General features: G+C 47.8%; 1 protein-coding gene across 1 annotated transcript in view; it reads left to right on the top strand.

Annotated features, from left to right (window-relative positions):
* The first annotated feature begins 2221 nt into the window (after positions 1-2221).
* The window catches only part of TACC1 (transforming acidic coiled-coil containing protein 1), a 109799-nt gene continuing 98737 nt past the window's right edge, over positions 2222-13283 (top strand). Inside the window, exon 1 of the mRNA XM_055081342.1 lies at positions 2222-2321. The gene's annotated coding sequence lies outside the window, so the exon portion shown is untranslated. The remainder of the gene's footprint in view (positions 2322-13283) is intronic.

The raw sequence follows: 13283 nt of genomic DNA, 5'->3' as shown, positions 1-13283 counted from the left end.
TCATTCTTTTTTATGGCTGAGTAGTATTCCATGGTATATATGTGCCACATCTTCTGTATCCATTCCTCTGTCGGTGGACATTTAAGTTGTTTCCATGTTTGGGCTATTGTGAATAGTGCAAAGCAGCTAGTTTAAAAGCAGGTGACTAATCTAGTGACTTTTGCTCTCGGGAAGAGCATCAGAAGTGCCATTCCCTCAGTCTTGCCTGGCAGTATCCCTACATCCCCATGGTGAGCTGTGCCTACCTGGCCTCACACTCTGCAAGTCCATGGAATTAGACCTTTGCCCTCAGTTGGGGGCAGGATCGATCTTTCAAAAACACACTTTGTTTATTATTTAGGTGTCAGATAGACTCAACCTGTTGACCTTTTTTCAGAGTGTCATTCTTGAGATCGTTTGGGGATAAAAAACCAAGTGAGGGAGTTCTGTGTTTGTGATACTATCATGCTTAAATATGTCTAAAAATAAAATAGGCATCTAATTAAATACTTTTAATGATGGGTTAGATTTTGTTATGATTATCTCCATAGTAAAACATGTTCAAAATGATACTCTCTAAATTTCAGAATATAAATGCATGTCAATTACTTTCAAGTGCAGGTACCAGCCTCAAGCTAGAATACAAAAATGTCAGCTAGCTCAGTTTTGCTTCACTAACTAGATAAAAATAGTATGTAATCAGTACATCAACTCAATGATCTAAAAATTGTTAGCCTCAGCCTATTATGTGTATAGACCGTATAATTTCTGTAAACTGAAGGAGACTTCCAAAACATTTGAAACTTTCTAATCTAGTGAATTGGCCCAAAGGTTTTTTGTTATAATCTTGTTTCTTACAATATTCATTTGTTTCTTACACTATTCATTTGTTTCTTACCTACCCTCTTTCAATAAATAGAACAAAGGAGACGTTGTCATTTCCTGTTAGTGGACCAATCTCCCAGTTAGTTCTTGTGAGAACCACCAAGTTTTATTGCAGGGGTCAACGAGGACCCCAAAGCTTCCCAATTTGTGGTGGCATTTGACAGTTCACAGACATGCTGCCCTCCAGGGGACCGCCAACAACTGAATCTCAGGATGCTTTCTCACCCCCATGCATCCCCTACCCAGCGCCTCCAAGAATCACAGCTAGGAATCTTCTCACTTCATCCCTGGGGGGCTGAGGAGGCAGAGTTTGTAGCTGGAACCGGACCCCATTCGGGAAAGATAGCCCATTCCTGTGCTTCCGTCATAGAAATACCTAGAACGAAGAGAGGGCCTGGAAGACGATCACTACCCCTCGCTGCCACACAGCACACACATTGTCCTGTGGGCAGAGGTGTGCGTCCGGGGAAGGCTGACCCAGGCAGGACCCCATGAGCCCACAACGTAAGGACATTTTCTCTGCCATCTTTCACCAATTATTATTGTTACTTTTCAATTAGAAGGGGAGGGGAAAAAAGTCAAGGGGGACTTCCCTGGTGGTCTAGTGGTTAAGATTCCATGCTCCCAATGCAGGGGGCCCAGGTTCGATCCCTGGACAGGGAACTAGATCCCACATGAATGCCGCAACTAAGGAGCCTGAGTGCTGCAACTAAGGAGCCCACATGCTGCAACTAAGACCCAGCACAACCAAAAAAAAAAAAAAAAAGACACTGTGGTATTGGTGTAAAAAAAAAAACATTAACCAAAAAAAGGTCAAGAGGGATGTGGGTGTGTATATTTCTTGGAATCCAGAGGTTCAGGGGGGAAAAAAATCCATCAAAAATGTCGCTAGTACAAAAGTTGGCAAAACAAAGAGCACTCTCTGTCTCTCTTTTTTTCTTAAAGCTGAACTGTGTAACAGGAGAAATTCTCTCACAAGGGGAGAGTATTCCTGAGCCAAGTTTAGGCCGAGGAAAACTTTTCCAGCATGTCAGGAACGAAGCCGACGCTCCATTAAGGAAAGAAAAAAAAAGTGCCGGAGGAAAGAGTAAGCGCGAAAAGGATTCAGACGGAGCTTTAAATTCCAGACGGGGCCGCAGTTGAGAGCCCTCGGGAAGCTCCCTCTGAAGGGAGACAGCAGCCAATTTCTCCCTGGGGCTCCCAGCCCTAGTGGACATTTCCTGTTCTGCCCCGGGACATTCAAGCCAAAACTTACAAAACATCCTTTTCCCTCGAACCAAGCGTTTGGTTCGGAGACCCACCCTTCCCCACGTCGGTGATCTCAGCCCGCCCTCCCCTTCCTTCCACGGAACCCCTCCCAGACCAGAGGCGCTCGGCTTCCTAAGCAAAGATGATGGATCCGCTGTAGCAGGTGACGCCAAAGGGAGAGAGGAGACCCGGGGACCACTGCCGACGAGGTAGGAACGGGGGCTGGGTGTTCTGGGGTCATTTGGCAAATATTTATTGAGCAAAGCGGGGCCCTTGAGCTTTAAGCCTTGGACTGGGGACGTTTTCTGCTTGATGGGGGTGTGTGGTGGGTGAGTGAACTCCAGAGAGGTCGGGCATTTCTTTTCCCTCTCCCTTTCCAAATTTTACTTTAATTCTTGGGTCTCTGGAAGCATGCGTTGTTTGTCTGGTGTGGAAAGTGTTAGGGCTGAATTCTGGGAATTCCCTGATTTCTTTTTTCTTTTCTTGGAAAGAGAGGTCGTGGGGAGGGAGTCTTGCAATGTCAAGGAGCATTCATAACTACATTCCTCTCTGAACAGATTCAGAGAGGAATGACCCACGTGCCTGCACAAGGAAAAGGCATTTTCGCCTTGATGAGCTGGGGTCCAGCTGTTTCCCAGGACCTGGGTGGTGTGTCCTCCTGGTCCGCCATGCTTCCCCCTCCCCCCCTGCCCCACTGTCATGGGGACACACAACTTGAGCTGTTTCTCAGGTCGGGGTATGTGGCACATGGCCCCAGTGCTGTGCGTTTATGGGCAGAGCCCAGGTGTCCCTGGGGAGTTAGATGTCTGTGGCAGAGCTAACTGGTCTACCTGGAAGGCTGCATGTGGCTTGTTAGGGAATTGCCCCAGCAGCTGGTCGCTGAGAAGTTAGCCTTGGCAACACGTGCTGACATTGGACTGACCCAGAGAACTCAGCATGGCTTCTGCACAAGGAGTGCTCAAAATTTTATGAAGCAGTCATAAACGAAGAATTTCAAATGCCCTTCCTCTGAATTCCTATGGCTTTTTACTTCTCTGTAGCAACTCATTTTGCTCCTTACCCACATACTGCCTTGCACTGTTCTCTAACAAGATAAATAAAGGAGAGAGTGAATGGGACAAATGAGTCATAACCTATTACTCGGTGATCCCAAGACGGCTACTGACTCTAGCTGAGCACTGGCTGTGTGCCAAGCACCATTGTAAAGGTGGCAGGTGTCATCATCATCCTCATCCTCATTTTACAGATGAGGAAACTGAGGCTGGAGACACAACTAGTAAGTGCAGAGGCGGGATCTATACTGAGTCCAGGATGCGATGTTCTGGAACCAAGATTGGGGTTTGACCCTTGGTTCCCTCATCGTCTAGCTGGGTGATTTTGGACAAGTTAAATGTCCTCAGCCTCAGTTTCCTCATCTGCAAAGTGAGACAATAATAACCACACCTCACAGAGGTGTTGTGAGAGATAGATTAATTTTAAAGATTATTTTACTGAAGCAGGTCAACAACGTAGGCATGCTCTTCCCAGACCCTACTGTGTGCGTTATAAATGTGGAGAGATCTCTTGCAACTGAAAAGCCTCAGGGTTCTGTAGGAGGTAGCAAGAGTGCCTTGTGAGGATTCGTACCTTCACGAGGGACATTGAAGTTCACTTGCCGGCCAGTACAAGCCTGTAGCCGCCAGTTCACTAGACTCTAAGCTCGCTAAGGGCAGGGTTCGTGTCGTATACACGTTCTGCATTCCGGGTTCAACCAACCTCGGAACGAACCCCCCCCCCAAAAAATTCCAGAAAGTTCCCCAAAGCAAAACTTGAATTTGCACTGCAATTATTTACATAGCATTTACATTGTATTTACAACTATTTGCATGGCACTTCCGTTGTATTAGGTTTTATAAGTAATTTAGAGATGATTTAAAGTATAAGGGAGGATGTGTGTAGGTTATATGCAAGTACTATGCCATTTTATGGAAGGGACCTGAGCATCAGTGGATTTTGGTGTCCGCCGGCATCCTGGAACCAATCCCCGGGGGGAACCAAGGGACGACTATGTATTTGTCTCTCTTAGAAAATGTTTCTCAACCTGTGATCGAAGGATCTCATTGCTCTTCAGAAGGATCCCAGGGTCCCCTTAGGGGAGGAATTCAACAAAGAAGCTGTGGATGCTCCAGGAGCCTCCTCTTTCCACTCCCGACAAAGCAGCTCCATCTTTACCTGATTACGTGTTGCGGTGCCCATTTGAAAGAAAGTTTTGAAAACAATGTTCAGAACTGCTTACCTGGGACAGGGAATGTTGTGTCTAGGGAGAAAATGACTGCTTACGGAACAGAGTTGATTTCTGGAGGGATTTCCAGCTGGGCCCTGTCTGGGCCCTCACTTGGCCCTCCCCATCACCTTCTACTTAGTGACCATCTCCCGCTCTGGGGAACCCACAGGAGGTGTGTGCCAAGCGGGCTCGGGAGGTGAGCCCTTCCGTCCCAGGCAGCCGGTCTCCAGATGCAGGGACAGACAAGGGGCGGGGCCCCAGAGAGCTTCTCTTATTACAACCTGGCCTCTCTCTAAGTCTTCTCGGAATGTGTCCTTCTCAATTCTGCTCACAGTGATGGACGGCCTGATCAATACTCATAATAGCTATGATTCATCTACCTTAACGATGACAGCTTCCTTTCTGAGCCCGGCGCTGTGCTGAGCACATTACGCAGATATGCTCAGGCCATCCCCACGAAAGCCCTGGAAGGCAGTTTCAGCCTGTTCCCCGCTCTGCTGATGAGCAGTGTAAAGGTAAAGATGTTACATCACTGGACCAAGGGCACCCAGCCAGTGAGCGCTGAAGGTGGGATTGGAGCCCCTCCCCCAAGCCTGATCCACCCCACCTTGAATATTTTTGCAGCCCCATTTGACAGAGGCAAGAGGGATGTTGTTGTGTGTTTCTTTCATATTTTTGGCAAAGGATGGTCCCTGAGGACAGGCTGGGAGGAACGGGGCCAGGACAGAACGTTCCATGGAGGAAGAGTGCTGCTGTGAAAAAGTAGAGTCGGAATTCTTGTCCGAGCTGTGGCCCTGGGAGCGCCACCTCTCCTATGAGAGGTGACATGGTTTAGTGGGAAAGAGCCAGCTCTATTGCCAGACTCCCCGGGCTCAAATCCTTATTCTGCCCCATATTAGCTAGATCATTTTCGGCGAATTTCCAAAATAAAGATATTCCACGTAGAGGGATGATAATAACCGCACCTATATCATAACGATATTAGGATGAAATAACTTAGTCCACATAAGGCATTTAGAGCTGTGTCTGGCACGTAGTCAGCACTCAATAAATATGTTATTATGTGTAAAAGAGCTTGGTTTAACCTTAGGCAAGTAGTTGGGTGGCAGCCTGGAAATAAGAAGTAACTAGTGTTTGAGATTGAAAAATGGTCACCAGCAATGTCACCTGTGAGCTGGGGATGGGATGGTTGTGCCTGGACCCCAGCCAGGAAGGATCCAGGGTCCCTGAGAGACAGCTGAAGACCTACGAGAAAAAGCTTAGGTGTTCTCTTAGAAGTTTAATAAAACTGAAACAACTAGTCTTCAGGATTGGACTTGCCATATTGGACACTTTGATTAAATGAAGTTTAACTTATTTATCTTTGTAGTTATGGAAATTAGTCCCACTTCTGACCTATTGTTATTTCCAAAACAAAAAACAACAAAAAAAAGCTTGCTTGTAAATGCCATTGGCTGAACCACTTGTACTTTTGGAAGGATGACTTTAAGATTTCAAACTGAGATATTAAATTTAACAGCTAAATATAGCTGATAAAAAAAAAACAGGAAGGGATCATGACTTACAAAAGAATTTTGTGGCTTTTTCAGAGAACAAATCCGTGAGCACCGCCTAAGTCTAAATTAAATTTGTAATGATTTTGAGAGGAGCATGCATCCGTTTGCCGACTGTTACTGGAAGCAAAAGTATGCAAGAAATAAATTAGTGGTGGCTGTTTATTGAGCACTTACTATGAGTCAGGCATTGTGCTAAGTGCTTCATACGTATTATCTCACTCGTTTAACCCCCATGTCTGCCTATCAGGTGAGTACAGTTGATCCTTGAATAACATGGGATTGAGCTGCGTGGGTCTACTTATAAGAGGATTTTTTTTTCAATAAATACATACAGTATTTAAGTATCTATTGAAAAACCTACCCAACCTGGGGTTGGTTGAATCCACGGATGTGGAATCTCGGATACGGACGGCTGACTCTGTGGAGGGTGGTGATCCCTAACCCGCTGTGTTGTTCCAGGGGCAAAAGTACTACTATTATCCCCAGTTTGCAAACAAGGATAACAAGGCTTAGGGAAGGAAATAAGATGCCAAAAAACACACAGCTGCTAAGTGCCAGGGTAGGGATTCTAACTCAGAAGGGCACCTGACAGCAGAGGCCCAGTGCAGCTGCATCCAAGCCAACAGACTGGGTCAGGCGGCCAGGCGTGGGTAACCTCGTGAAGCAGGTTGTCTTCTTAACCTTTCTCCGTGCACTCCGAGAGGCTCCCTGTCTCCAGGGATTTGTCCCTCCTTTTCTGCAGGGATCTCAGCACCTAATCCCCTCTGTATCCCATATTTAAAATGGATCCTCTTATTTGCTGTCCATCCAACCCTCCTTTGACCAGTGCTTGACTTTCAGCAAACCATTGAAAAGTGACTAACAAGTGAATTGCTACACAGGTGCATCTCCAGTGGGAGACTTAGCTGTCCTTGTGGCAGCACATAGGGGAGCATTTTGGAGGAGGGAGACTCCCCAAGCACCCGCTAGCCAGCTCCCCAGTTGTTTCCTGCTCCAGTCTGGAAAGACAAGCTCCTTTGTGAGTGTCTGGGGTCCAGATCGCAAGCTTTTCATGTGTTACTGGATACAGAATCTGCTTATCTGAATTCTCCAAATCTTTGTAGCACCGACTCAACCGGGACAGCTCCAGGCAGCAGCATGAAGCGTGATGTCTTTTCTTGGCGCCCAGAGCGCGCTCTCTCTGTCTCTCTTTCGTAGAGGCCCTTCTTCCACATACCTTCTCAGCCTCCGACATCCAGACCCCTTCCTTCCCCATCTCTGGTAAGGCTTTCAGGCCCTTAATTCACTGAACAACCTTAAAGCACACATCGCCCACGTGTGGGTGTGTTTACAACAAGAATAATTTTTTTTTTTTTTTTTTGCTGGAGACAAGATGACAATGGAATTTAGGAATCAATGAGCAGTTTTGGGAGGGTTTTTAAGGATTTTGGAATATAGGTCCTTCATACACGATAAACTAAGGCTTGGCTGGAGACAAGATGACAATGGAATTTAGGAATCAATGAGCAGTTTTGGGAGGGTTTTTAAGGATTTTGGAATATAGGTCCTTCATACACGATAAACTAAGGCTCACGTGGGGCCTATCAGTAGTTATGGAGGGACCTAGTTTAATGGCTAAGGGTAGGGTTAGGGGAAAAGGAGGAATCTGTTGTATCTCCCAGGCCACCCAAGATACATGAGAATGGGGAGATTACACCTGCACTTTCAGCCCTGGAGGGGCTCCTAGCTTTACCTCTCTTTTCAAAAGGAGGTTCCATGAGACAGAAGCAGACAGAAGTCACTGAAAAAGCAGACACACTACCGAACAAAATGTCCCAAGGCAGCAGGGGAAGGCTTGTTCACTGGTCCATGTGGGGCTCTCCTGGACCCTTGGAACTTTCCATAGTTTGACTTTCCGGCTAATTATTAGCAGCTGCGTTGGGCCTGCCAGCCAGAGTTCTGGGCCAGCCTGAGGGCTGTTCCAGCTGCCGTCGGGGGCTGGGGTCCCTGGAGTTTTCAGGAACAAGCAGGCGTGCCCCGGGCAGCTGACCGCCCCCCCACCACCGCTGGCTGAGGGACAGCTTCTCTGCTGCCTCATGGCCTCTCGCCGTTGAGCCCCGTCTGGTTTTCCTGCCTCAGGTTTCCTTCTCCAGCATCCCCGAGCGAGCAGGGCCCGGCTCCTTTCCTGGGAGCGGCTCAGCGGCCCGTGCAGCGGCCCGTGCTGCCCATCCGTGCAGAGATGCTGGGTGGGTGTCAAGGAAAAGAGACGTTAGTAAATAAACAGCTACTGGGGCTGCAGGCAGGGATCAGCCTTAGCCTGAAGGCATTCAGTCTGCTTCTGGAACCAAGAGCGTCAGGCCTGAAAGGGATCTCAGAGGCTTTCTGGTCTAAACCCTTCATTTTACAGATGTGGGGACCGATACCTAGGGAAGTGGTGACTTGGCCAAGGTCATAGGGCTTGGGGCCACAAAACCAGTCTGCTATGTGGGTGGTCTGGTAAAGGTGGTTACGATTTCTCGGGTGCTGGCTATTTCCATTGGCCCCTAAATCCCCTCCCCACCCTTCTCCACTCTCTGTGTTCAGGAGGCTGACCTGAAGAGTCCCCTGGCATTTGGCTCCTATATAGTTTAGGTTCAGCCAGTGGAGGCCTCAGGAAGGAAGTCAGAGGGAGGGGAGACGGACACAAAGGTATTTATTCCCCTTGGTCCTTTCGTGCTGCGTTGCCTGGGCTGGTGCGTCCCCTGACTGAAGGCCACGCTCCTGTCAGACGGCCCTTGCCACACAGTTCTGTCCCTCCGACCCTCAGGCCTAGGGCAGCAACAGTGTCTCCCCAACCGTACAGCTCTGGAGAACTGCACTTTCTCTCGTCCCCAACTCTACTCGGGCCTTTGTAAACCGTCCCTTTATTAAACTCTCGAATTGGAGAGTGTTAACCTGCCAGGGTCCCGACAGATACAAGAGGGTTTGTTTATTAGCGAGAGGAAAGTCTATATGACAGGAGGATGAAATTTAGCAAGAGGGTGTATTTGTTTCCTGAGGCGATTGTGAGAAATGACCATGAACCTGGAGGCTTAAAACAATAGGCATGTATTCTCTAACAGTTCTGGAGGCCGCACGTCCTACCTCAGCATCACTGGGCAGAAACGAAGGTGTCGCCAGGGCCGTGCTCCCTCCAGCGTCTCTCAGAGAGGATGGCTGCGGTGGGCTGGAGTTGAGTATTTCCCTTTCCAGGTCAGTTAGGCTTTGATGGTCGTTACCCCAGCAGGTTAGGCTCTGGTTAACTAGTTTCCCCTGCAGACTCACAGACTTAGAAAACAAACTATGGTTAACAAAAGGGAAAGGAGGGGGAGGGATAAATTGGGAGTTTGGGATTAACATATACACACTGCTACATTTAAAAAGGAAGACCAACAAGGACCTACTGTACAGCACAGGGAACTCTGCTCAATATTCTGTAACAACCTAAGTGGGAAAAGGATTTGAAAAAGAATAGATACATGTATATGTGTGACTGAATCACTTTGCTGTACACCTGAAACTAACACAACACTGTTAATCAACTAGACTCCAGTATGAAATAAACATTTTAAAAAGAAGAAGAAGAAGAATGGAACACTCTGGCATGTTTCAAATGGTTTCTTTCTCTCTCCCCTCGCCGGAAGCCCAAGGGGATTTTTCTCTGTGGGAATCTGGTCGAGCTCCTGGGGGTAAATCTCAAAGTTCTGGGTCTCCCTGGAGTTTGAAACCTTCGGAGCTGTCCACACTGAGCCCCCAGCAATTCGTCAATTGCAGTTCACTCCAGTATGGTTTCCACCGTGGTTCTGGTTGTGAGTCTCTGTTCAGCTAAGCAGTGACTTCCTGCGTGCACCTGTATGCCGCTCCAATCTGGCTGCAGTGGTTTGCCCTCTTTCCTCCCCTCTCCTACGAATCCCAGAGGAGTTGTTGATTTTTCAGTCCTTATCTTTTTACTTGTTAGTAGGACAGAGTGGCGACCTCCAAGCTCTCTACGCACAGAACCGGAAAACTCCACACATTGACATCCCCGTGCTTGACAGAAGCATTGCCCAGTCTTTGGGGGACATGTATTGCTGAAGCTGCCTTTCAGCCCCCCAGACTCTCTAATTCTCTTATCCTTGGGCCTGGCAGCTGGCGGTCACTGTGGCATTCCCATTCTGAAGCCAGCAGGTTAGTCACCAGGCAAAGCACTGTGGGAGACAAAATGGCAGCAGGGGTGATGGGGACGCCAAAGTTGTGGAAGGGCCCAGCCTACCGACATTATGTATGTGGAGGTTTTTTGACTCAAGGGTTGAATCCTACAATTGGGAGTTTGGGATTAGCAGGTGCAAACTATTATATATAGGATGGGTAAACAACAAGGTCCTACTGTAGAGCACAGGGAACTATATTCAGTATCTTGTGATGAACCCTAATGGAAAAGAAGATAAAAAAGGACGTGTATATATGTATAACTGAATCACTTTGCTGTACATCAGAAAGTAACACAACATTGTAAATCAATTATACTTCAATAAGAAGTATACCTGAGTATAAACACACACATTTATAAATATTTCTATATGTAACCATGTGAATCTATATTCAGCAGAACATGAATTCACACTGATGTCTCCAACTCCAATCCATGACCACGTGGATCTTTCTAGACCTCCCTTTGCTCGTCTATAACTTCCCACTCCGACAGTGAGAAACCTGGCTCCCACCATCTGCCATCCACTTACTTCATTGTTCAATGGAGACATACGTGTATAGCGGTATTAGACGTGTTAACACGTCCCAGACCCATGGGAACAACTTTATCAGCTGGAGAACACTGCTTGTGCACAATTTCCTTTGCCTTCAGTTTTACAGACTCCATGCATTTCCAAAGTTAGTTAGGTCAGCATCTTTCCCCCCACATCCCCTCCAGTGGACTTGTTTCATACATTTGCAGTACAGTTAGGTCGTTTTGTCACAGTCTGCATTCCATCCTGGGATTCCCTGATGTCCTAAATATTTTTTCTTTAATTGGCACACATTAAGTTTCACTTTTTTGTGCCGTGAAGTTCTATAGGTTTTGACAAATGTGTGGTGGCATGTCCCCACCATTACAGTATCATATGGAATAGTTTTATACCCTAAAAAAATCCCCTGCACTTCACGTATTAAGGCTTATTGAGGAGTAACACCCGGGAAAGGAAAAGGAGAGGAAGCAAGATTGGACACAACAGCCTTCAGACTGTGATACAGGTCAGATTAAGTCTGCCAGGCCAACGTGAAGCTCCAAAGCAAAAATTGCCTGAGAGAGGAGTCCCACATTGGGCAGGAATGGCCAGGGCTTTGTACCACCACCTGGCTCAGCCATTGGCTGGGGGCTGCCAGAGAGGACTGATCTCAGCTCAAAAGCCCAGGCGGACTCTGAAGGCACTAACAGCTGGAGGTTAGCAGCTAACCACATTCCTTGATGCTGGGTTGCTAAATCCGTCCTTGACAGGGGTCTGAGTGCTGCAACTCTGTGTCTGCCAGAAAGATCTCTGAAGTTTCCAAGCAGAGGCTGGCTAACCACTGATCAGGAATCTTGAGCAGAGGATCCCTGCATCAGGTGGGATTTCAAATCAGGTGATTCCCAATGGCCTCTGTCAGCTGTTGGGCCCCATGACAGGCCTTCAGCCTGCTCTGATCCAGACGACCCGGCTATTCCGTTGCTCACATTCATTCCACCTTGCTCAAGCCCCTGCTTCTCTTCTTACCCTGGCTAACGTATGCCCTGCTCTGTCCTAGAGGTAGGATCAGGGACCAAGGCTATCCGTGCAGGTGCCAAGGAGCCAAAAGATGGAAGCTATGGTTCCCACTTATGCCCACACCTTCTTAGACCCCAGATGCTCAACAAAATGGTTACGGTATCAATAGCAATGTGGACCACAGATTAGAGCGTAGATAAAAAGCTTGTGCGTGCAAGCAAGAAAGTTGAAAAATTCAAAGCTAAGACTACACAGACCAAATCCTGTTTGGAAATGTCCCCTCCCTTGAACATGGAAAAAGCAAAACAACAGCACTCCCTACTGATCTGTGTGTATACCATACCTGGCAAGGTATGATACTTTTATTTTCTTCAATCCTAACTCCTGTGGGCGCCCCTGGGTTTTTATCTGCAGATGTGCAATTCTGGTCTTTCTCTGCAGGAAGGTGGAAAACTTCCAGAAGAAGGAGTGGCTCTGATGCTTTGTTCTACCGGTGCTTACTTTTGCTTTTATTTAACCTGTTGAAAGTTAAAAGCCTGTTTTATTTTATTATTTTTTTTTTTCTTTGTGGTAGGAGTGCCTCCCTCTGCTGTGGCCTCTCCCGTTGCGGAGCTCAGGCTCCGGACGCGCAGGCTCAGCGGCCGTGGCTCACGGGCCCAGCCGCTCCGCGGCATGTGGGATCCTCCCAGCCCGGGGCGCGAACCCGGTTCCCCTGCATCGGCAGGCGGACGCGCAACCACTGCGCCACCAGGGAAGCCCCTAAAAGCCTGTTTTATTCTTGTAACTTGGCAGCTCTGCCTGGCTCACAAATGTCCTAAGATAAACAAGCGAGGTCTGTATATAACCTCTTAGGGACAGTCTTAGCTTCCAAGCCAAAAGAACTTTTAATATTTACTTTGACTCTCTTTAGAGATTTCCTTTGAATGTTTGCTTCTGCTTTGAAGCATTTTCAGACTCCATAGGCCCTGTTTGTTTTGCCCAGCCAGAGAACAGGGGCATTTTTTTTTCTTATAGTCACGCTCCTATTTTTGTACAATGACCCATGCATACTGATTTTAATTCCAAAGGCTCACAAATTAAAGCGCTTCCTTGAACCCAGACCCTCAGTACTTTTGCCAGCCTTCTCATTTTCTTGTCCACTTTGTCATTTCTTGGTGGAATAACTAAAGCCAGAACCTGCTGGCTCAGAGTGGAAATAAACTATTGGTGGATAAACTCTCCTGACCCTCCCACCCCCAGGACCAGACAATGGGGTTGGAATCCATGTTTAAATACCCAATGGTTGCTCCAGGCCACTACCCCAAAGTTATACGAGACCCACAAAAGTACTAAGAGTTACTATTCCAAGAAGACACTTGGCGGTTTCTGAATCCAGGACTTTTGAATTATAGGCAGGTTCTGTCTCTGAACACAAAGCCGGAGCACACATAAACAGCCTGCTTTAGGGCTTCCCTGGTGGCGCAGTGGTTGAGAATCCGCCTGCTGATGCAGAGGACACGGGTTCGTGCCCCGGTCCGAGAAGATCCCACGTGCCGCGGAGCGGCTGGGCCCGTGAGCCGTGGCCGCTGAGCCTGCGCGTCCGGAGCCTGTGCCCCGCGACGGGAGAGGCCACGACGGTGAGAGGCCCGCGTACCG

The sequence above is a fragment of the Physeter macrocephalus genome, chromosome 20 (genome assembly GCF_002837175.3).
Source record: "Physeter macrocephalus isolate SW-GA chromosome 20, ASM283717v5, whole genome shotgun sequence".
In the NCBI taxonomy this organism is placed as follows: domain Eukaryota; kingdom Metazoa; phylum Chordata; class Mammalia; order Artiodactyla; family Physeteridae; genus Physeter; species Physeter macrocephalus.
Note: the sequence above shows the minus strand (reverse complement) of the source record. Positions and strands in the feature narration are given on the sequence as shown.